The sequence below is a fragment of the Ailuropoda melanoleuca genome, chromosome 4 (assembly GCF_002007445.2).
Source record: "Ailuropoda melanoleuca isolate Jingjing chromosome 4, ASM200744v2, whole genome shotgun sequence".
Taxonomy (NCBI): domain Eukaryota; kingdom Metazoa; phylum Chordata; class Mammalia; order Carnivora; family Ursidae; genus Ailuropoda; species Ailuropoda melanoleuca.
In genome coordinates, this window is record NC_048221.1 from 75,293,232 (window position 1) to 75,316,032 (window position 22,801).

Sequence of the window (22,801 nt, forward strand, 5' to 3'; positions counted from 1 at the left end):
TAAAATAAATAAAAGATTAAGTCAATAGAATTGGCAATGTCAAGTTTATTGGTGATCAGATCAGGAAAATATTTAGTAAATGCTTGGAAACATATCCTGATTAGAGTAAGTTCAAGAAAAATAAAATACAGATGGGTACAAATCTTTTGAGGACATTTTCCCCAAAGTGGAGCAGAAAAAAATGGGATAGTAGCTGTATAAAGATATGGGACAGAAGTTTTTTTTTTGTTTTCAATCAGAGACATTAAAATATGTTTGTATACGAATGAGAATGATCAAGTGTAATGGGGAAAAATAATTTCTTCAGGGAGGAAAGGAACAATTACAGGAGGATTTTTGTTGCATGGGTCAGAGGAAAGATTATTCACTTCACAAAATGGAGAGATGGACATCAAATACTAACAGGGAGAGTCGGCCATTCTAACCGGAGAAAGGGAAGCTTTATGGGTTAAGATGGAGATAGACAGATTTAATGGTAGACCTATGTAGACATTCCCTCATTATTTGTCTTTTACTAGTGAAATGTGAAGCAAGGACATCAGCTCAGAACAGAGGGGGATTGTGAAGAGTCTGAAGAGCGAGAAGGTAAGAAACAGTTGTCTCAGAAAGAGGGTGAATTAACTTGGGAAATAGATTTTCCTGATGATGACCCACTTATGGTTATAGTCATGAATTTAAAAGGAGTTCATCAAACTGGGTATTTGTTGTTCTTCAGCCATATTATAGGTACTAAGTAGGTGGGAAATTCAGTCATCAGCATTGAGGTCTTGTCATGTTGGCAGAACTGAAGGAAGAAAGGGGAAGCAAAGCTGAGAGTGATGACTGAGTGATTTATTGAAACAAAGACAGGCATGAAAAACGGGAGGCCATCAGTCACACAAAGAGCTACTATGTTCCTGTCAATGGATTGGCGTTCCCAGTGGACCGACAGAATGCAGGGAAGAGCTGTAAAAGTAGTGGCCTGACTATATAATGTTTGAAATAGAGATTATAAAAAGATAGTTATTGTCAATGACTATCTTTCATCCAGTCATAGAAATGTGCGGCTGACAGCGGGAATAAGACAAGATAATTGGAGACCAGAAGACCCAGGAGAGAGGAGGGATCATTATGTAGATACTGTCATGATTGATTCAAAGAGGTGTGGTGCTGGAGGAGGGTTAAGCAAGTTCTAAAATCTTGAATGAAGGGAGTAGGAACACTTTCCAGAAGGACAGATGTGGGTAGCCAAGAAGGGTAGTGTAGGTACTACCTGACTGTGTGCACCCCAGCGGAGCTCCTGTGTTGAAGAGAAGGAGAAGAAATGATCTGAAAGGAGCAGCGAAGAGCAAAGAAGAGATGTACTCAGCTTCTACAACCACTGGCACATGGAGTGAGAAGGAAAACATAACCACTCTTTGAGAACACTCCAAGGACATGCAGTGCCTTCAAAGGAGAACTAAATTTTAAAGAATGTCTATTGAACCTCAACACCGAAGATCGAGGACATCAAGGGCTTTATTAACAACAGAGTCTATACTATGAACAATTTTCAGTGTCAAACTTGGCTACGTGGTCAGGTCAAAGCAGTGGCTGGGCAAAGCTACATGGATTTCTACGTCCAAATAATGAAGTGTGAAGTTGTATCTTATGTTTTTTAAGTCCAGCATGGTCAAAAGGACGGAAGGGCATGATGGCCTTCGTCTGGATTTTCTCTTGGAAGGAGGTGGTTAATCAATTTAATTATATACTACTTAATGGGTGGATGGTTTTCAGCACTTTGCTGTGGAGAGACGAGGACTGGGTAGAGTTGCCCAGGCCGGAGTAGTTGTCTTGCCAGGAGTGAAGCAGCATAGGCAGGAATGATTTCAAAGAGTTCTCTGCTTTAAATTACCTTTGACAAACTTTTTTCCTGTGACCAATATGACCTCAGCTCGTTAAATTTTAAAATTAATATACATCCTAAAGATAAGCATTCTAAATGAAATGACCATAGAGGACATCGAATGCTTTCCAAACTCCAAATTGAAGAAAAACAAAATACTTCGGTTTCTAATTCCAGTTTGCCGAAGAAGTAATAGAGGAAACATGGTGAAGGAAACTATTTTTTTTTGTTTGTTTGTTTTTGTTTTCTAAGACAGTGACATTTTCTAAGGAAACTGCTTGAGGTAATTTGGCCTTAAAATTAAAGTGAACATCATTTGACATTTCTGAAGCATACTAGAAGTTTTTAATTCATGTTCTACCTTTGCCTTTTTTAATTTTACTTTTTCCTCTTTGATGAGGATAATGATTGATATTTTCTGACTTTGAAACTTTATCTTAAAGCCTACTCTAGTGTTTTTCTGGCTGTTGTTTCAAAGGCTGGAGATTTAAATTAAGCATCCTAATCAATTAAAAGCTCCTGATACCAGGGAGAAAATAGTTTATATGTATGTGTATATATATATTATTCTTTACCCAAAGTCATCAAGAGCTAAAGAACTAAGAGCCAGGAAATGAATTATTAAAAGACGGAACAACTACAACTTTCAGTTCCTTTTGGAGGACCACTCATGCTTGAAGCACCTCCCATCATTTTTATCTTGATGTTCACCAGAGACAGGATGCTTACCACAGAGCAGTACATCTACAAGATTTCACTGAGGATATACCATTAGGCATACAGATTTTCATTTTTGCTGTTATTCCTTTTGTTTTTGGAGTAAAATATAGTGGTCTTTTTAATGCGTTTGGTCTCTTGCTGTCCTTTAAAAGAGTAGTTCAGATATGTTTCCTTTCCACTACTTGATTGTAGAAATAATTTAAGTGCTTTGTGTAAAATTAAGAACATGGAAAAATGATGTGCATACATATATTAGCATTCATTTTTAACTTACTTCACATTTACTTTATGATCCTAGGATCTAAAACAGAATCTTTTTTTTTATCAGTTGCATATATAAAAGGTCTACCCACTCTTCATCTTAACCTGTTATTAATATGTTGCGTCATATCATCTTGTTTGTCTCAATTCATTACAGGCCATTACTCTATTTAAGGCCCCTGCTTAGGTTCTTTTTAGGCTTTCCATTTATTTCTTTACATTTTTTTCTCTTCTCCAATTCCCAATTCTGTTTCTATCTCAACATGAGATTTTTGCCTTATAGTTTATCTCTAAGTTCAATACACTCATTTGTGTATATGTGTATAAATGTATCATTTTGCTTTGTCTTTGGTTTACTTTTTATATTTACTTATGAGGTATCTCATCCTGTTTCTTCCTTTCTTGCATGTAATAGTATCTTTTGGGGACCTATCCATGTTTCTATAAATAGATCTAGTAAATATTTTTCTTCTGTACCGAATTCTACCTTAGGTATCTACCACATTTTATTTACCCTTTTCCCTGGAATGACTACCAGGTTGGCTTCAACCTTGGTGGTAAATATTGTATGTTTCTCTATGCACCTCTATGAGAGTTTTTCTGAAGCACTAATACCCAGGAGTGGAATTGCAGGGTTCCAAGGAATATTCATACTAGTTTCACTAAGTACTGCCAAGTACTCTCCAAAGTGACTGTACGAATTATATTCACATCAGCTCTGACAGCATGTTAATATTAGTAATTATCTATTTATAATAGCATTGCAATCACACATTACTTTCATTATTTGAATGGAAAGACATTAATTTTGATATCAAAGCTTTGGAAATTTTTTATATGAATTTGGGCCTGAAATAAAGAATTCTTGGTTTTTATTTTCTTCATTCACCATCTATAGACCAGACTTCTTTTTGCTAGACTCAACCCTTAATAGTTAAGTTCAAACTCCTGTTAATTTCTGCTTTTTAATTTATAAATTGTGCTTCCCCTTTAGTTAAATGTTAAGGTAGAGTTACTATTTTGATTATGGTCATTAGCAAAAATATATATATGTTGTGCTAAATTCCCCAGCATTGGGTAAGATTTGGGGAAATACAACCATGCGGGTAAGTTTCTTGGTGACTTCAATCATGATAGAAGCCTTTGCTTTATAGGAACGTAAGTATTTATCTTTGCAATTTATGACTATAAGCCAATCATGCAGAGGATCCCAATTTTTCCTTCTTCAGAAATTAACACTAACATTGCTTAAAGTCTGAGATTTCTAGTTTGTAAGGTACTATTTATCTCCAAATGCTTGCGTTCTCTGGACAATGGCTTTTATTCTTTTAGAAGCATGCATGTCAAAATTGCCATTCTATCTGAGAAAGTGTACTTATATTTACAGTTTTGTTAAAAACAAGTTGTTTTGCATGACAGTATCAAAGACTGTCCCTTTAATTTTAATTACTCACTTGGGGTTAAGATTCTATAATCCTTAGTTCAAGTACTGAAATGAGAGCTGAAAAAAAATGAGCCAAACTAAAAAATGAATGAAAAGACAATTTGGAGACTCAAATACTTCTCAACTATTCTTATTGGGGGTAATTTTTTACTCGAAAATCATCATCACATATTAAGTAATAAAAGCCTTTAAGAATGATTACAAATTCAGTCATTTCATTGGTACAGTTCTTTACATTAGCACAATTTGTTCTAAGATCTGAGATAAAAGGATTACTAAATTTGAGTTAATATCAAAAATATTGGCAATTTTAGGCATCTGAAGCCCCTCATGCTATCATTTTTACCTACGCTCGGAGTGAGGGGGTGGTCAGGATGCTTTTGCATAGAAGAAAGTAACAGGATCATTTACAACGCTCTACAGAGAACGGGTAACCAAAAAATATTGGTTCCATCAATAGGAGGCCTCCATATCTCATTTAAGTACATGGGGGTCAAGGTGAGGAGTTGTTTGTTATAATGGGACATGGTTGTGGCTAGCATTTAGAGTGTTAATGCAACGATGGGAGAGGAGTATTGGGGCTTGTTAATTCTTTTAAGGCAGCACTCTCCACGTACAAAGATCCAACCATTAGAATAAGGATATAAGGTATATGTGGCTTCCTAAAATCTAGAAAAAAAAATTTCCAAGAGGGAAAAATAAAGCAGTCAATCTTGGGATAACTTAAAACTTCTAATTCATACCAACCTCTTGGTGTCAGAGGTGCATAGGAAAAAATTAGTATCTAACATCCTTCAGACACATGGCAAGAATAAAGGCAAATATACACAGGAGGCCATTCCCACCCCACGAGCCAACTAAGATGCAGTCAGGGAGGAGACTGGAGCAAAACAGATTGGAAGCGGCATAACCAAGCACAACCAGAAGCAGCTGACCAAAACCAAACCTAAGAAGGGAAAATTAATACACTAACAAATTCGAGTAAGAGAGCAACTACTTTTAAAAGTTGTCCAATAAGTGGTTTTTAAATGACTTGCCCTGAAAGAGGGCTCTAAATGAAGCAAATTTGAAAATTTAATGTAACCTGTAGAAACGCGATAGAGTAATTGAAGTTTAAAATGCATCGGAGGAAACCAGTAGCAGATAAATAGAAAAAGAGCTCGTTTGTGAACCAGAGCTAGATTTGGAAAAACAACAAAGACAAAGAAGCAGAATATAGCACAGAAGAAGAAATTTTAAAATATTTAAAAGATAGATTAATTAATGGATATTGAGAGCGGAGAGACAGAATGAAAAAATGGAGTCTCAGAGATTTTCCAGGAAGAAAGAAAAACAGAAGGAGGCAAAGACAGTATGTGAAGAATTAAATGAAATAACCCCAACAAAATGCCTATTACTCCAAGTGCTCAAAAAAAGCTAATTCCCTGCCTCTCTTCCCTACCTTTTCTTGCTTTACTAATTGAAATTAAAGTTTTTTATACCTGTACCATTGACTGGTTTCATAGTTTATGCCCAGGATTTTATATATGTTATTTGCTCATTTTTATAAGGATGCTACCAAACTGCTATATTACTTCCATTTATCCAAAGAGGAGATTAAAGTTCAGAGAGGAAAAAAACTGCTATGAAATCACATGGCTGGGATTCAAATCTAATACATTTAACCCCAAAGAAATTTTTTTTCTTTACTTCTCACCTGCAATTTTTTTTTTATTAATCACCATATCAAATGACAAGGTTAGTTCATCAAGTAATGCTCATGGACTAAGGACTTTTATATACAGTAATGCAAAGCTCTTTAATGGAAAAAGAAAAATGGAATAAAATGCATGGCCATATATAATACATGACCAATTTTTAAAATATTTTAAAGTTACTGTACAATTGTTAATTGGAAAAATTAATTTTCTGGGTATTTTATAAGAAACAATTCATCCTGAACCAATTTCCCCCTTTTCTTTATGTCAGAGTTCTAATGCTCTATAAACAGAGTTTCTAATGGATTTGCTGGCAGCCCCTTAAGCCATTCAGTGAATGCTATAAGACATTTTGTTTTGGCTTGATTTAATCACTTACGAAAATTTCTGTAGCGTTTGCTCAGTGTGGCAGTATCTGCTTCCCAACTCAACTGCAAACAAAAGGCTTACACGCAATCTTATATAGGCTTAGACCTCCTGCTCTGCTGTGTGTCCTTCCCTTTCACTCATCTAGGTCTTCAGCGTTACACAACTATGTGTGAAGCACTGTATTTATTCCTGAGGATATTAGAGGGGATATAAAAAACAGTTCTTGAGCTCAGGGAGCTTACCATTCAACAGAGTAATAGGAAAAAAAATAAAATAATGAAATTAACAAAGTAATTTTAAGTTTTGATTAAGAGCTATAAAAAATAAGGTGCAAACTTTATTTTTTGTTAGGATAATTAAAAGATGTCTTTCTAAGTATGGTCCTAAAGACATGAAGCCCATTTTCTCCTAATCCTTTCCATATCAGCAGATATTACTGTGCTAACCCTGATGATCATGGCCTAATAACCCCATTATCAAGATGGAAAAGCCTCATCACATGGCTACCAAATACTTCTGAGCAGCATTAAATATGGGTATATCAGAATCAACCAATTCGGCAGTGGGCTACACACCCAGGTTTAATTCTCTCTTCCCTTGCTCTGTTTATCATCCTCACCATTACTTTATTGTCCTCCCTCCCAAGATATCTTTTTTTTTTTTATTTTGTTCTACTCCTCCACTAACTCTCTTAGTCTCATTTCATCTTTCGGGATCCAACTCATGGCTGTGCATATATATGGCAGATTCCCCTTCCCGTCTCCAGGTCTTGCTCACGCTTCACTTCCTATACCTCCAAGGCTCATCTCCTTTCAGCCTAGTCATATTTCCTTCAAAGATAAATTTACCCAACAAAACGTGGAAAAGCAGAACTCCGAATTCATTCATCCACCTATGCATTCATTCCTTTATTCAACATACCTTTTAAGACCAAGCAATGTGCTAAATTCTAAGAAAATGACTACAAAGAATGTGAAAAAAATATACCATGAAAATATAAGAGTTAATGAGAAAGGGTTGCCTGGGTAGCTCAGTCAGTTAAGCATCTGCCTTTGGCTCAGGGCATGATCCCAGGGTCCTGGGACGAGTCACACATTGGGCTCCCTGCTCAGGGGGAGCCTACTTCTCCCTCTCCCTCTGCCTGCCACTCCCCCTGGTCATGTTCACTCTCTCTTTCTCTGACAAATAAAATCTTTAAAAAGAAAATGAGTTAATATGAAACATTCAAATAAGTGCTCAGTGAATTCAAAATAAGGACAAATTTTACAGGTCTCAAATGACTTCCAGAAAAAAGTTAGGATTATTTACCATCACTTGTAAAAACATTACACATATTCCTAAGAAATGGTAATTTGTTTAGTAGAATCATAGTAAAATATACACATAAATAGTAATAGACAACTATGGCACTTTCTATGTACTCAAACATGTTTATGTTTTTACCTCAAGTTAATCAAATTTTATCAAATTAATCCCATCCATTGTAAAATCTACCATGTTAAAACCAGCGTTGCTTTAGAAAAATGAAATAGGTTAAGAACAGGATAGAAAATATATCACATATTTGTGCTAAATGTTATACTTCCGAATGTTCTTTTAACCATGTGCACATGTGTGTACCTGGTTGCAATGTGAAATTATTTTTTGTGTATGGGTCATTGTCAGTTAAGTTTAAAGCTGCCATATTAAAGGTTACTTATGAAGTCATCCTAATCGAGATTAGAGCAACTTTATTTACACAGCAGTAACTGATAAGTCATTTAACTCTTTTGCACATTAGGTTTTCAATCTATAGAAGCAATTATAGACCCTATTCTCTGCCAAATTTAAGAGCTCGTATTAACACACAATTCCTCAACTCAGATTAGAAGAAGATTGTCCGTTGAGTCCAAGTCTCACTTTAATTGGTTTGTCGTTGCTGGTATATTGTCAAGGAAGATTGTACAAAAGGCCTGTCATTGACTAGAAACTTTGTATTCACTGTTTGTATTAATTAACTAGAAGTAAATTTTAGTTTTTCCATAAGGGTAGGACATCATCTTTCTGCCATATTCGTAGTGCCAACCACAGTGCCAGCCATTTAGCAGATACATAGTTGTTAAATGAAAGACTCACTCTACCAGACCATTGATTATGAACTGTTTTGTTTGTTTGTTTTACGGTGCTATAAATATTCTAACTACTTAAATATTTTCTTTAAAATCTGTATTATGTCATTTGTCTTAGATTTCAATTCAAAATTAATGTGAGGATCTAAACCAGTGAGATTTCAGTATACCTTCTGCACATACATGTAGAGACAATGTGCGATGCCCAACACAAAAAATCTTGTGGCTGTTTGATACAGAATTCCTAGATAATACACCAGACACAGCAAGCAACCGATAAATGCTGATTTGATTTTTGATTTGACAGGTAAGTTAGACAGCAAAGACACCTATGCGTTTCTTTCCAGTTTTATATTTACATCATTCCCACCAGGTAGAATGTCTCTGGTATCATCATGCATCCAAAAACCCAAGGCAACCTGTGGTTTAACTTATTAGAATATGCTTGGGCCCCTGGGTGGTTCAATCGGTTAAGCAGCTGCCTTTGGCTTGGCTTATGGTACTGGGGTTCTGAGATGGAGCGCCACATCGGGCTCCCTGCTCAGCCGGGAGTCTGCTTCTGCCCCTCACCCCCGTTCCTGCTCTCTTGTCTCGCTCTCTCTCTCAAGTAAAATCTTAAACAAAAAATGGATATGCTTGAAAATTTTAACTGGTTCAATAAACAGTTTTAAACAACCACACTTAAATATTGACCTGAAGTTTTGCTCTAAAATTACAAGCATTGCCCTAAAATTAAAAACATTGCCCTAAAATTATTGCCCTGACAGGTTATTACCCTAAAATTACAAACCAACTGTATCAAGACACTCAACAAAGTTCGTAGATAAGCTCCCTGACCATGATCCTTTTTAAGCCAGATGATTAATCTTCTCTAACAGCCAGAGAAAATGATGTGGCAAAAATGTCTTCTATGCTTTCCAGTGGTCAAGAAACCATTTCCTCTGCTACTCTATTATCTGAAATTAAAAGAAATGGATATAAAAACCCTAATTGGAGAGGAGTATGACTGACCCAGTTTATGGAGAAACTGCTTACCATGCAGCTTTAGAGCAAACTGGAATAGACACAATACTGAAGAGTTAATCATGAGGAATATTTGATGTTAAGGATAAAGGCAGAAATGCTTTACTTCCTTAGGGGGGGAAACATGCAAAAAAGGCCATTTTCTGACCTAGAACATTTTATTTGGGCAAAAATTTCGGTGTTTCTTATTTGTTGCAGAGTAATCCTTTTTATTTTATGAGCTATTCTTATGTAATTTTTAATAGTGTAACTTAGCAGATGTTATTCGGACTTATAGTGATCATTTTGCAATATATACAAATATCTATTTATTGTATACCTGAAATTAACATAATGTTAGGTCCGTTTTATCTCAATTTTTTAAATTGTAATTTTTCCTTAATCTTTTAAAATGATAGGCATTTGATAAAGGGATATTAAAAGGATTAAGAACATCAAAGTTTTGAGAGATGGTAGGGATGAGCAGTAAGGCCACAGTTTGTCCTATAGCCATGTCTCGCTAAGCTCAACTTCTGTACTGGATGCAGATGGCGTGCTTATGGAAGAGCTGATGTTTAGAAGCAAAAAGAAGTATCACCATGAAAGTAGCTGCTTCTAAATCTTGTCTTGTTCAGAGAAACATTTTCATGTTGGTCTCTGCTTTTCTATCCTCTACAACACAGGAAAAAGAAAAAGGTATGGAAAATTAAGGGTAGGAAAGGCCAAGTTCAAAGACACTGTTAGACAAAAATGCCATCTGCATTTGAAGTGAGGGTTTCTGTCTTCCTTCGGGGACCTTTCCTGGCTTACTCTTCTGGTTAAGCTAAGAAGAAGGGGCCTACAAGCTACTCCGACCATAATAATATCTGGGGTTGTCTGCCTTAAATGACCTCCTGTCTAGATTTTAAGGAATCACCAGTTTCTTTCCTTAGCATGATATTCTTACATCTGCCTCTGGGTTATGAAATGAAGCCCAGCATCCCTAACCGAAGAAAAGCACAGTTTGGGATATAAATGCAATGTTAAGGAAGAGCAAAGGTTTTCAGTGGTTCTGCCCTGGCTGTGGGCCACGCTTTCTGGCATTTGGAGGGGGTTGTAGGCGGACAGAACATGCTCACTCAGAATCTGGGTTTGTGGCCAGTTATCACCATTCCAGCAGAGACTCAGCCATTCTCTGTCTGTGTCTTTCCTAAAAGACTGCTGGCAGCTTTGATAATCTCTTTTCACTTGAGACTAAACTTTATGCCCAAAAGGAAAACAATTACTAGTACAGTATTTTCACGTGAGCGCTAGTAATTATATGTGAACTGCCTAAAAGAATAGCCTCTATTCCTTAAAAGGTTGGTTTCTGAATGGGAGGAGTTATTTTGAAATCAAAGCTCTTTTGTTATTTTTAAATTCCATACAAAAGATGAAAGGGCAGAAGTGTATGTGGGGAATGTATACTATTCTAAAGCTTCACTCCAAAGAGTTTCATTGTTATTTTAATGTCTGTACATAGTCTTTGCAAGCTTTTCAATAACTTTCATTCTGTATCCTCCATGAAGGAGAAGAGCTATGGAGAGTCTACTAAATACTTTATGAAAGGACATAATTATTCCCATTTTACAGTTACGAGAATGAGGATCAGAGAGTGGAGGTAGCTTGCTTAAGGACACATGGGTAGTAAGAGATGGAGCAGAGTGTGGGTCCGCAGAGATTCTGACATAGAATGCTCTGCTTAGCCATCATTTCACCTTCAGCAAATCATTTTTTTTTTTAAAACATCAGGTTTCCCTCTTGGAAAATAAAGATATCATGAGAATTGATAAGGCTTAGGAAACACTGCAAAACCTCTCAGCCACACGAAGAGCTAATATATCTGAAATGTTTCTATTGCCACACTACAGTATCATAATTTTTTTTTCCCCTGAATCATTTTAAGTTCCTCATGGTCACTTCTTTCCAGTTTCAAATGCAGTGCCAGCCTGTGAAACATACTGTTTCAGACAGGCAAAGTGCAGAGAGAAATACGTTAACAGGTGTTTGGCTAGTATACAAGGCTAGGCTGTTTTCCAGTTGCAATGATGGGAGGGGCAGGGAAGCAAAGGATGGGAATGGAGGACAACGGATGGCTGTTCTATAGATAGATAGTGAATTAACACCCTCACACCCTATGTTTCAATACATTTCCCTCCACTTTCAATGATACCTGCTCACTCTGAATTTTAAAATACTTGAGGATTCTGCAAGGTAGGTTGATTCACCGATTCTGGGCTATGACTTTATCATTTTATCTGGTGACAGGCTCAACACATTCTTTTATCTTCCAAAGATAAATTACAATCCTTTTTCCCCTTATGGTCACCTCCCTTTTATGTTTATTCTCATGGAATTATTCATATGATCTCATTTTATCAGGGTCTTAGGAGGGAGGGGAGACAAACATTTGGGCTCCAACCACAAACTTGGAATAGAAACTCTTTGGCTGTATTCGTTTTTAAAACAAGTAACATTTCCCAGAGTCCACAGTCATGATTCATTCCCTCTTCTGTTTACCCCGCCTTCATTCTTCCCTTCCTTCTACCGATCTGATCTGTGGACTCTGGGAAACAAACTGAGGGCTTCAGAGGGGAGGGGGTGGGGGATTGGGATAGGCCGGTGATGGGTATTAAGGAGGGCACATATTGCATGGTGCACTGGGTGTTATATGCAAGTAATGAATCATGGAACATTGCATCAAGAACTGGGGAAGTACTGTATGGTGAGTAATATAACAAAATAAATATTATTTAAAAAAATAAAATAAAAAAAATAAAACAGGTAACATAATATTGATTTTAAGAGACAACGTTGACAGCACTGAAGAGTGGCCGAAAACAGCAACCCTAAATATGCCACTTCGGCCCAAGAATGATTTTGAACTAAAGGCAAGTAACAAAACATCAGGTACAAGAAGTGCTCTCTGATCATCCCCTTTTCCTTCGTGAAAACAAGAAATAAGACCTTCACATAAATGTCCTTTCTAAACGAGGAATAAAGTAACACTCTTACAATCAAGGACATGAAGTTGAAGCTGAGAAAATTCTGTACAAACAGACCTTGTAAAGTAAGTCTTCTTTCTTTGTCCTGGCTATTGCCCCTGTGTCCAACCTACAACAGTATTTAGATTCTGCAGTTTCTTCAGGTCCTCCTTTTTTTTTTTTAAAGGACTCCCATGCATGTAAAACTTACATTAAATAAGTGTGTATTTCTCCTGTTAATTTGTCCTTTGTCAATTTAATTCTCAGCCCCAGCCAAAAACTCTTAAGAGGGTAGAGGTAAAATTTTGCTTTCTGCTGCAGCATCCATGTATTTAGTAGCATACCATGCCGCTGCACACGGTTGGGGAAACCCTGCATGCTTTCCTAGAGCCACGGTTTTCGTGGAGGTGTGATCTTGTCCACATGTGAACCCTTCAATGGCAGGTAGGAGATGTTACTTTACCCTCTATCATTTGGCCTTCAAAAAAGCACACACCAAAAAGTTTAATGCTTTTTGGTTAAATGGATGAAACTAAATAGTAGAGTGACAAATAACAACAGGGTTTGTAAATCCTAGAGAAACTTCACATTTCCCTATTATAGTTTTGCAAGTAGCCGTCATTTATCTCCTCCACTGTGGTGTGTGTTTATTCAGTACTTCAAGCACTGACCTTTTCCATGATGCAAAACAGGGAGATTAAAGACTTGAAAATATTATGTAACTCATTATTTTTAAGTAAAGTTATTTGAATGTGTAATAATTTACATCTTGATTATGTGCTTTTTACATTTCTAAATACTCAAATACACATATTCTTCAATTTACCCCCAAAATAATCCCAGAAAGTAGGGCAAGTACTTTTTTTTTTTTTTAACTCTAAGTCATAAATGAAAAGGTCGGTGTCTCTGCCAAGATTTACTATTAGTGGTAAATCTGAAATTGTGATAAAGTCTTTTGACTCCTGGGATATAGGTTTTTACACCAATCTACACTTTCGTTTAGTCTCCAGCTTGAATGGAAGAAGGCTTTGAACAGGTATGTGTGTGTAAATAGAAGGACTGCAAAAACATAGAAGGGCAAGAGACTCATTGATAAATCAGAAGGTTAAAGGAGAAATGATCCTGTCCATGAACAGCAGGGAAATTTTCAGGCTCAGCTAATCCCTTCAAAACCACAGAAAGGAAGTTACAACAACTTTAAGAGATATCACTGCCCGGCTTCAATGGAGTATGTAAAGAAAAAGACTTTCTTTTATGTAAACTCCCCACATTAGTTTAGGCCAACTTCTCTGCCCAACCTGCATTTCACCCTCCTTTGTTTTCTCATCAAGGGAACTTCAGCACATCAACCACGTGGTGAAAGCCTACTTCTTTTCTTATGGCCTCCCCAGCTGTTCCATGATAAATTAACAACAACAAAAGCCCATAGATGTCTTGGTCTCTTCAGGGGCAAGTTATACAGGGATATTATTTAAGAACTAATCAGCAGGGAAAATCATAATGGAAATCTCCCAGAGTTTTTCTCTAATGATCACAGAATTATGAGATTTTTTTTTTTACTTGGCCTACAGAAAGTGATGAGAGGAGAAGGTAGTAAAGTGCATTAATGGTTGAAGCATCTGAAAGAAGATGCGTTTGGAGAAAAATCACCTTGCCCTTGCCGTTTACTGGTAGGACAGGATGGGGGGAGGGGGGAGAAATGATTCAACTATTAATTCACAAAAAAACAATTACTATGCCTTTAAGGAGTTTTCAACACTTTAGTAGACAAGATAACCGAAGATGACAGAAAAAGTAAAGTTCCTATGGTACATTATTTCCGTACCCAAAGGAAAAATACTTTGTGTTATTTCAAGAACTGTGACAGAAAAGTGAGAAGGTGGTTAAGAAAAGATATACTTTTTAACTTTCAAACACATATGGAGCCATGATGCCTTATTTGATATAGGTGTATTCCTTACATTCAATAGAGATTTCAAAAAAACTCTTGGTCATTAAGAGAAAATGCTATTTAGAGAACAGGTTTCCTGGGAATCAGTAAATTCATTTAAAACGCATTTGAAGATTAACTTTTAAAAGTTTAACAAACAAAAGAACTTAAAAATGCAATCATGATTCGTATAATGATTTTTAGAGTAACTTCTGCATTGGACACTATATGCCTAACAAGGGGTCAGAGATAAGATAGGATTGGAGGAGAAGAAGAGGAGGCACAAGTAATCATTGATACCTAGGATGTCTAAAGCTGTGCTATTGAACACCTTGCTATTTCCTTTAGAAGAGAAGCAATCAAGCACCCTACAGTCTTGGTGAAGACTCAACAGACATAACCCAATGAAGTCTGAACATATGGAACATACACTTTCTTACTAGTATAGCCTCCCACATTCTCTGTATCTTACTGGCCCTTTCAAGATCAAGCTCACATTCCACCACCTTTGTAAAGATGTCCCTGGTTATTAAATCTCAACTATTCTCTGCCCTCCACCCAAATTTGTCTAGACCATTTGTTTAGACCATTCGTTTGCCAGTTAATCATATCCCTATACTGTGATGTCATTTCCCTTTTCCTGAAAATGGTTTAAATCTTTAAATCTAAATTTCTTTTTTTTTTAATAAAGATTTTATTTATTTATTTGACAGAGATAGAGACAGCCAGCGAGAGAGGGAACACAAGCCGGGGGAGTGGGAGAGGAAGAAGCAGGCTCACAGCGGAGGAGCCTGATGTGGGGCTCAATCCCATAACGCCGGGATCACGCCCTGAGCCAAAGCAGACGCTTAACCGCTGTGCCACCCAGGCACCCCTAAATCTAAATTTCTTACATTGATTTTGTCTTATTCCAAAGAGACCATAAGCCCCTTAAAATCAGAGCTAATTTCTGATTGTATGTATTATTTTTGATTACCTGTATTTTGTCTTATATTCTTACAAAACCTAGAATTTTGCTCAATAAACACATTTTAATTTTTTTGAAAAAATTCACAATGAGAACAGTATATCAACCATGTAGTAAATTATTCAGTAAGAGCTCAGAAAAGAGAAATCAGCGTGCACAAAAGTTGTTTGGGAAATCTTCAGGGAAAACTTAGGACTAGAACTGGGCTCTGAAACATGGAAAAACTTGGGGGGAAAATGCACATTACATGAGTATTGCAAGTAAACTAACCTCCACGCAATCCAAATGTAACATGTACTTGAGACACTGCTGCCTAAAAATCGACTGTCTGCCTCCCAAGGTGATCCCATAAATAATTGTTAGATTGCTCAATATGACATTAAAGAGGAGATTTGGGGATCCAATAATTTGCTAGTGAAGTCATGAATATGATCATGAGCTCTGAGCTTAAGAAAAATTGGCCTATAAAATTGAACTAAGACTCACCAGTGTGCTATACTGCCTTTAATCCCTAGTCCAGAGCTGTCCTATCGTGAAGATTTGATTCCTTATTTACAATCTATGTATTTTGAGTCCTATTTAATGATGAAATATGTTATTGTAAAATTAATCAGGATCCTACTAAGAAATGCATGGCACCCTCAGCTGGAATTTCAATCTTACTGCCTTTTTTCCACAACTTTTGTTCTAGAATATGCTTCCCTTCATCTGTCCAATGCATGATTTTCACAATTAAAAAGGCTACTATGATCAAATGTCCTAGGAAATTCCACAAATTGACTAAGTCCATGTATCCACCCTCTCAAAAGTTTTTAACATTCATAGAACATTCTACCCTTGAGAAGACTGAACTCTATGTTACAGGAGTTCCCATGAATGCCATTTTGCCTTAGTTAACAAGTATTATCTGGAGGTAAAGAGACTTTTCGATACAAGTATAGTCTATGGTTTCCAGTCTGGCATGTACATAGGCTGGAATGGCAACTTCTAAGCTAACAATAAATAAGAAGCCAGAAAAACTTTAAAGTTAACCCTTCTTCATAGGTCTGTCAGAGAAGTGGGGTCATAGGGCAAACCATGCATACTAAAACTGAAGAGACAGACTGGTAGCTACAGACGGTCACAATTTACTGGAGCAGAAATCAAGGTACAGACACATCTGGGAAGCAGTGCCGGGGTAGGAAAATCTGAACTGTAATTAAGGAATTTCTAGAAGCTTACTGTGGACAGATCTGGTAATTAAAACTCCTAGGGACACCTAGTGATGGGTATGAAGGGCCCTTACTTTTTTGAGAAAGATAAAGTAACTGTTTTGAAATATACCAGAATGTGCTATTCTTCTTCATGAGGCTTACCTTAAGGACAAAATTACTAGCCAGAGCCTAACCTGCTGGCATTTATTCAGAGCCTCAGGTACCTGGGGTAAGGGAAATACCCAACTCCAACCCCATTAGCCATTTGGTTCCACCTAAGGGGGAAGAGAAGCAAGAAGCACTGATGAAGTTCAGAGTTCAATGGCAGAGAGTCACCAAAAAATTGAGACCTAATCACAGAACTGAAAACACTCCTCTCCCACATCTTACCGCTACATGACTAAAAGCTTAGTCATGTCAGCTTCTTTTACCCAGTCCATCCTGCCCACCTTCCAACAAAAAAATTACAAGGCATACTTAAAATGAAGAAAACTCCGTTTGAAGAGACTGGAAAAGTATCAGAACTATAGTACCACAATGACAGGTGTAGGAGTGCTGACAACACTGACTTCATCTTTGGCCCGCTGTCTTGTTGATGTCCATGTAAGGCCCTCTAGGCCACGCGTTCCAGGCCCCTTGGGCATTAATGTGTGCTCTGACAAGAATGCAGGAAAGCATATTTTGATCTTCCCAAAAGGTGTTTAGATAACCAGCAGAGATAACATGCACAGATGGCACCATAAGTTCTACTAAATGTTAAACCTTTTGACCTCCCTACAATGACCTCTGCTCATCTCCTCACTCTATAAAATCCGTCCAGACTTTGTGGAGATTACCTATGCAGTACCTGAATCATCACTAGCCCAATCCCCACCACCACCACCCTATCAGTCAGTTACCCTGAATAAAACTCCATTAACTGTATGGAGTCATGTGCTTCATTTTCTGGTCTCAAAGGGCCTGCTCAGTTTCAGGGATACTTTACTGTCCCTCCTCCACTTTCTAACAGTAGGAATATTGGAACAGATGAATAATCTAAGAGATGAAAATTTTAAGAAATAAAAATAAAGAAAAGCAATCAGAAACATTAAAACAGAAATGAAGAATTCCGTTCAGGGACTCATTAATAGACTGAACATGGATGAGGTAAGACTCTCTGAACTTGAAAATACAAACTTCCGAAAACTGGAAAAGCCAAGAGCAAAAGATCTAAGAAATTAGTAGCTACAGAATTTCTATAACTATGGAGCAATGATAAAAGGTATGACATATGCACAATGGTAATTATGAGAAAGAGGAAAAGCAAAAATATTTGAAAAGCAATATTGAAAGACAATTTCTCTCAAATTGTGTCAGATATAAAACTACAAATCCAGGAATCTCACAGAACATCAAGTTGGATAAATTCCAAAATAACTACACCTAGCCATGTCATGTTTAAACTTTATTAACTCAAAGATGAAGGAAAATTCTTGAGAGAAGCCAGAGGAAAAAAGTTTTATGTAAAGAAGAGCAAAATAAGAATTAAATCTGCCTTGACCTTAGAAGCCATGCAAGCAAGAAGAAAGTAGAGTGAAAATATTTAAAATGTAAAGGGGGAGAGAAAGGACACCCTCAGAAAATTCTGTATGTTACAAAATTGTCCTTTAAAAGTAAAGGAGAAAAAGACTTTCTCAGACAAACAAAAGTTAAGGGAATTTATTTCCAGAAGACCTGCCCTGCAAGTCCTGTTCAAGAAAGTTCTTTAGAGAGAAGGAAAATTGGTCAGAAAATTGAACCTACATAAAGATAACCAAAACACTGGAGTATGAATGAGTGAAAGCAAATATTTTTCTTCTTAATTGAACCTAAGTTGGTTCAAAATACTAATAATGTATTTGATTATGTACTCTTGTGTATTCAAAGCATAATATGTATATACATATGCTATAGTTCTGTATGCTTATGTATAAATGAAATGAATAAAAACACTGATAGGACAAATGGGAGGGAGGAACTGTGACTTTTTTTCCTAAGGTAAAAAAAAATAGTGGAACAAAATACTGTTACTTCACAGTTGACTTAGGTTAACTGCCAATATACAATGGCAAACTCCAGGGCAACCACTAAAGTTCAAAGAAGTGTAACTGATATGCCAAGAAGGAGAGAAAACAGAATCATATGCAATGCTCAATTAAAACCACCGAAGGCCGAGGAAACAAGCTCAAGACTGGCACAACAGACTTTCCACAGTTAATGATAGATAGTATGCCACATTGAAAAGGGTACGAGGGGTGAGAGGTGGTCGGGAATCAAACTCCCAGGGAGATAAAACCCAAACAGGAGGGACACATGCACAGAGAAGGGAGAGGAGCATACCCCACACCAGGCACAGCTGACATGGGCAAGCTGCATTGGGAAGACAAGTCCCCATAATATTTGACTTTGAAAACCAGCAGGGCTTAATTCCAGATACTTTAAGAATCAGCAAGCTTAGCTCTGGGAGAGCCAGAGGGGGATAGGAAACTTAGTCCCTGACCTTCAAGAGCTAACCTAAAACCCCAGGTGATACAGCACAGAAGTGGCAGTTTGAAAAGCTCTGGGGGTAAATGGGAAGGATATTTGTTTACTAATCTCAAAACTTGACTGCAAGGACAAGGATATTAAGGACACTATTCCAAGAAGAAAAGAGCTGGCAGGCACCCTTTCTCTCTTCCCCCACCCACAGCCTAGACAGCTGAACACTTGTGGGAACCAGCAAGAACCTCTCCACCTACCTTGCTAACACTGAATTCCCTGTCCCTGCATTCTCCTTTGGAACCATCCCATCCAAGCTGCCCCACTTGGGCCAGTACCCCTCCAAAGCAGCTCCAGCTGAGACATACCTAGCAGGGAGATCTGACAGGGAACAGTGCCATCCCAAGGGACTCCTGACCTGAGGAAAAGGGAAGATACGCACACATGCGTGCACACACACATACACCAGTGCAACCGCAGCTCAAGCAGATGGACTGGGGGCAGGCATCTGGTTTGAACACAGGCACTGCTCACCAATGAAAACTTTTCAGGGGACAACCCAGGGAGAGTTCCCTGCAGTTGGGTGTGACAGCAGCCCCAGCAGATGGGCTAAGGAGAGCCATCTGGTTTGACTGCTGACACCACCCAGTTACAAGCCCACTGGGCCCAAGAATGGCTCTTTAACAGCAGAGAGATCAAACCCTGGCCAGTGTTCTCACAAAGTAGGCATTGCAACCAACTGGACTAAAAGAAAATGTGGCTCAGCCACCATAGCAGGCACACATAATCTGCATAGGAGACCCCCACCTGAGCAGGGGATATGGTGCTACAAGGCACCACAGGACCTCCTCTTCATAAGGCCACTACTTTTGAGATAAGAAGACCTAGCTAACTATCCTAATACAGAGAGACAAAAATGAGGACAGAGGATTATGTCCCAAATGAAAGAAAAGGACAAAACCAAAGCAGAAGAGCCAAATGAAATGGAAATAAGCAATATGCCTGATAAATTCAAAGTAACAGTTATAAAGATACTCACAGGACTTGAGAATAAAGTGGAAAACCTCAGCGAGCCATTCAACAAAAATAAAAATATTTGAAAAAGTTCAGATGAACTCAGTAACTGAAATTAAAAATACACTAGAAGCAATCAATAGCAGATAAAGAGGAGAAAGAATAGATCATAAGCTGGAAGACAGAGCAATAGAAAACAAACAAGCTGAAAAGCAGAGTAAATAAATAAATAATGGGAATAGGCTAAAGGAAGTCCATGATACCAAGCACAGTAACATTTGTATCACAGGGATCCCAGAAGGAGGAGTCTGAGAAGGGGGAAGAACATACATTTCAAGAAATAATCACTAAAAACTGCCCTAATCTGGGGAAGGAAACAGGTATCTATATTGAGGAAGCACAAAAAGACCCCAATAAAATCAACCCAAGGAGATCCACCAAGACACAGTAATTAAAATGGCAAAAAGCAGTCAGAGACAATTTTTAAAAAAACATCTAGGGACAAGAAAACAGTTACACATAAGGCAAGCCCTTTAAGGCTATCAACTGATTTTTCAATAGAAATTTTGCAGACACAGACCACAAGGGAGATGATGATATATTCAAAGTGTTGGAAGGTTAAAACCTCCAACCAAGAATACTCTACCCCAGCAAGTTCATTCAAAAAAGTAGAGTCTCCCAGACAGAAAAAAGTTAAAGGAGTTCATCACTACTAAACCAGCTCCCCCCCAAAAAAAGTTAAAGAGTTTACTTTACACTTAAGGACTTCCCTTTAAGTATAAAGGCCATGATCAGGAGTAAGAAAATTAGGAAAGGAAAACATTTCACAGGTAAATGCTAAAATAAAAGTAGTAGATTAATTACTTGTAAGACCAGTACAGAAATTAAAGCACAAAAGCAAAAAAATAAGTTGTATCTTAAAAAAAAAAAAAAAAATCAGTCAAGGGATTCACAAAGGGAAGTTTGACATAAAAGTAAAATGGAGGAAGGGGGTAAAATCTCATGCTTTTAGTTTGTGTTCAAACTCAAGTGACCATTGACTTAATATAGACTGCTATACGTATAACATGTTATACATGAACCTATGTGAGCCACACATCAAAAATCTGTAGCAGGTACACAAAAAGTAAAGAGAAAGGAATCCAAGCGTATTACTAAAGAAAGCATTAGACCACATGGGAAGAAAGCAAGGTAAGAAAGGTACAGAGAAGAACTATGAAAACCACTGCAAAACAAGTAACAAAATGGCCATTGGTACATGCTTATCAATAATTAATTTTACTGTCAATGGACTAAACCCTCCAATCAAAGTACATATGGTGACTGGATAAAACACAAGACCCATCTACATATTGCCTACAAGTTTCATTTCAGACCTAACAACATATGCAGATTGAAAGTGAAAGGATGGAAAAACTTCTATCATGTAAATGGAAGGGAAAGAAAACTGGAGCAGCAATATTTAGATCAGACAAAATAGACTTTAAAACAAAGACTATAGCATAAGACAAAGGAGGACACTACAAAATGGAAGGAATAACCCAGTAAAAGGATATAACAATTGTAAATATTTATGCACCCAACATGGAACACACAAACTCATAGAACAATTACTTACACACATATGGGGAAAAAATGATGGTAATACATGAATAGTAGGAACTTTAATACAGCACTTACATGCTTAGATCATCTACACAGAAAATCAACAAGAAAACAATGGCTTTAAATGACACATTGAACCAGACGGACCAAACAGATTTGTAACATTCCATCCCAAAACAGCAGAATTAACATTATTTTCAAGTATACATGAAACATTATCCAGGATAAATCACATGTTAGGCCACAAAACAGGTCTCAATTCAAAAAAATTAAAATCATATCATGTACCTTTCCCAACCACAAAGGTATGAAACTAAGTATCACAAGAAAAATTCTGGAAAGAACAAATACATGGAGGCTAAATCACATTTCCTAAATAATGAATAGGTCAGCCAAGAAATCAAAGAGAAAATTAAAAAAATACATGGAGACAGATGAAAAAGAAAACACAATGGTCCAAAATTTTGGGGATGCAGCAAAAAAATGTCATAAAAGGGAATATTACAGCAATATTGCCCCACCTCATTAAACAAGAAAAATCTCCAACAACTAACTTTACACCTGAAGGAACTAAAAAATGAACAAAGCCCAAGACCAGAAGGAAGGGAATAATGAAGATTAGAGTAGAAATAAATGAAATAAACACTAAAACAAATGAGAATAGTTAAATGAAAATGTTCTTTTGAAAAGAACAAAATTGATAAACCATTAGCTAGACTCAAAAAGAGAGAGGGAAAACCCAAATAAAATCACAAATGGATGAGAAATAGAAACCAAAACCACAGAAATACAAAGTATTATAAAAATACTATGGAAAAGTTTATGTCAACCAACTGGACAACCTAGAAGAAATGGATCAATTCCTGGAAACCTATAACCTATCAAAACTGAATCAGGAAGAAATAGAAAATTTGAAGACAAATTACCAATTCAATTTCATTGCTAGTTTTCAAAAAACTCACAACAAACTGAAGTCTAGGACAAAACGGCTTCACAGGTGTATTCTACCCAACATTTAAATGTTAAGGTGTCTATTCTTCTCAAACTATTCCCAAAACTAGAAGAGGAAGGAAAGTTTCCCATTCATTCTATGGGGCCAGCATTACACTGATACCAAAACCAGATAAAG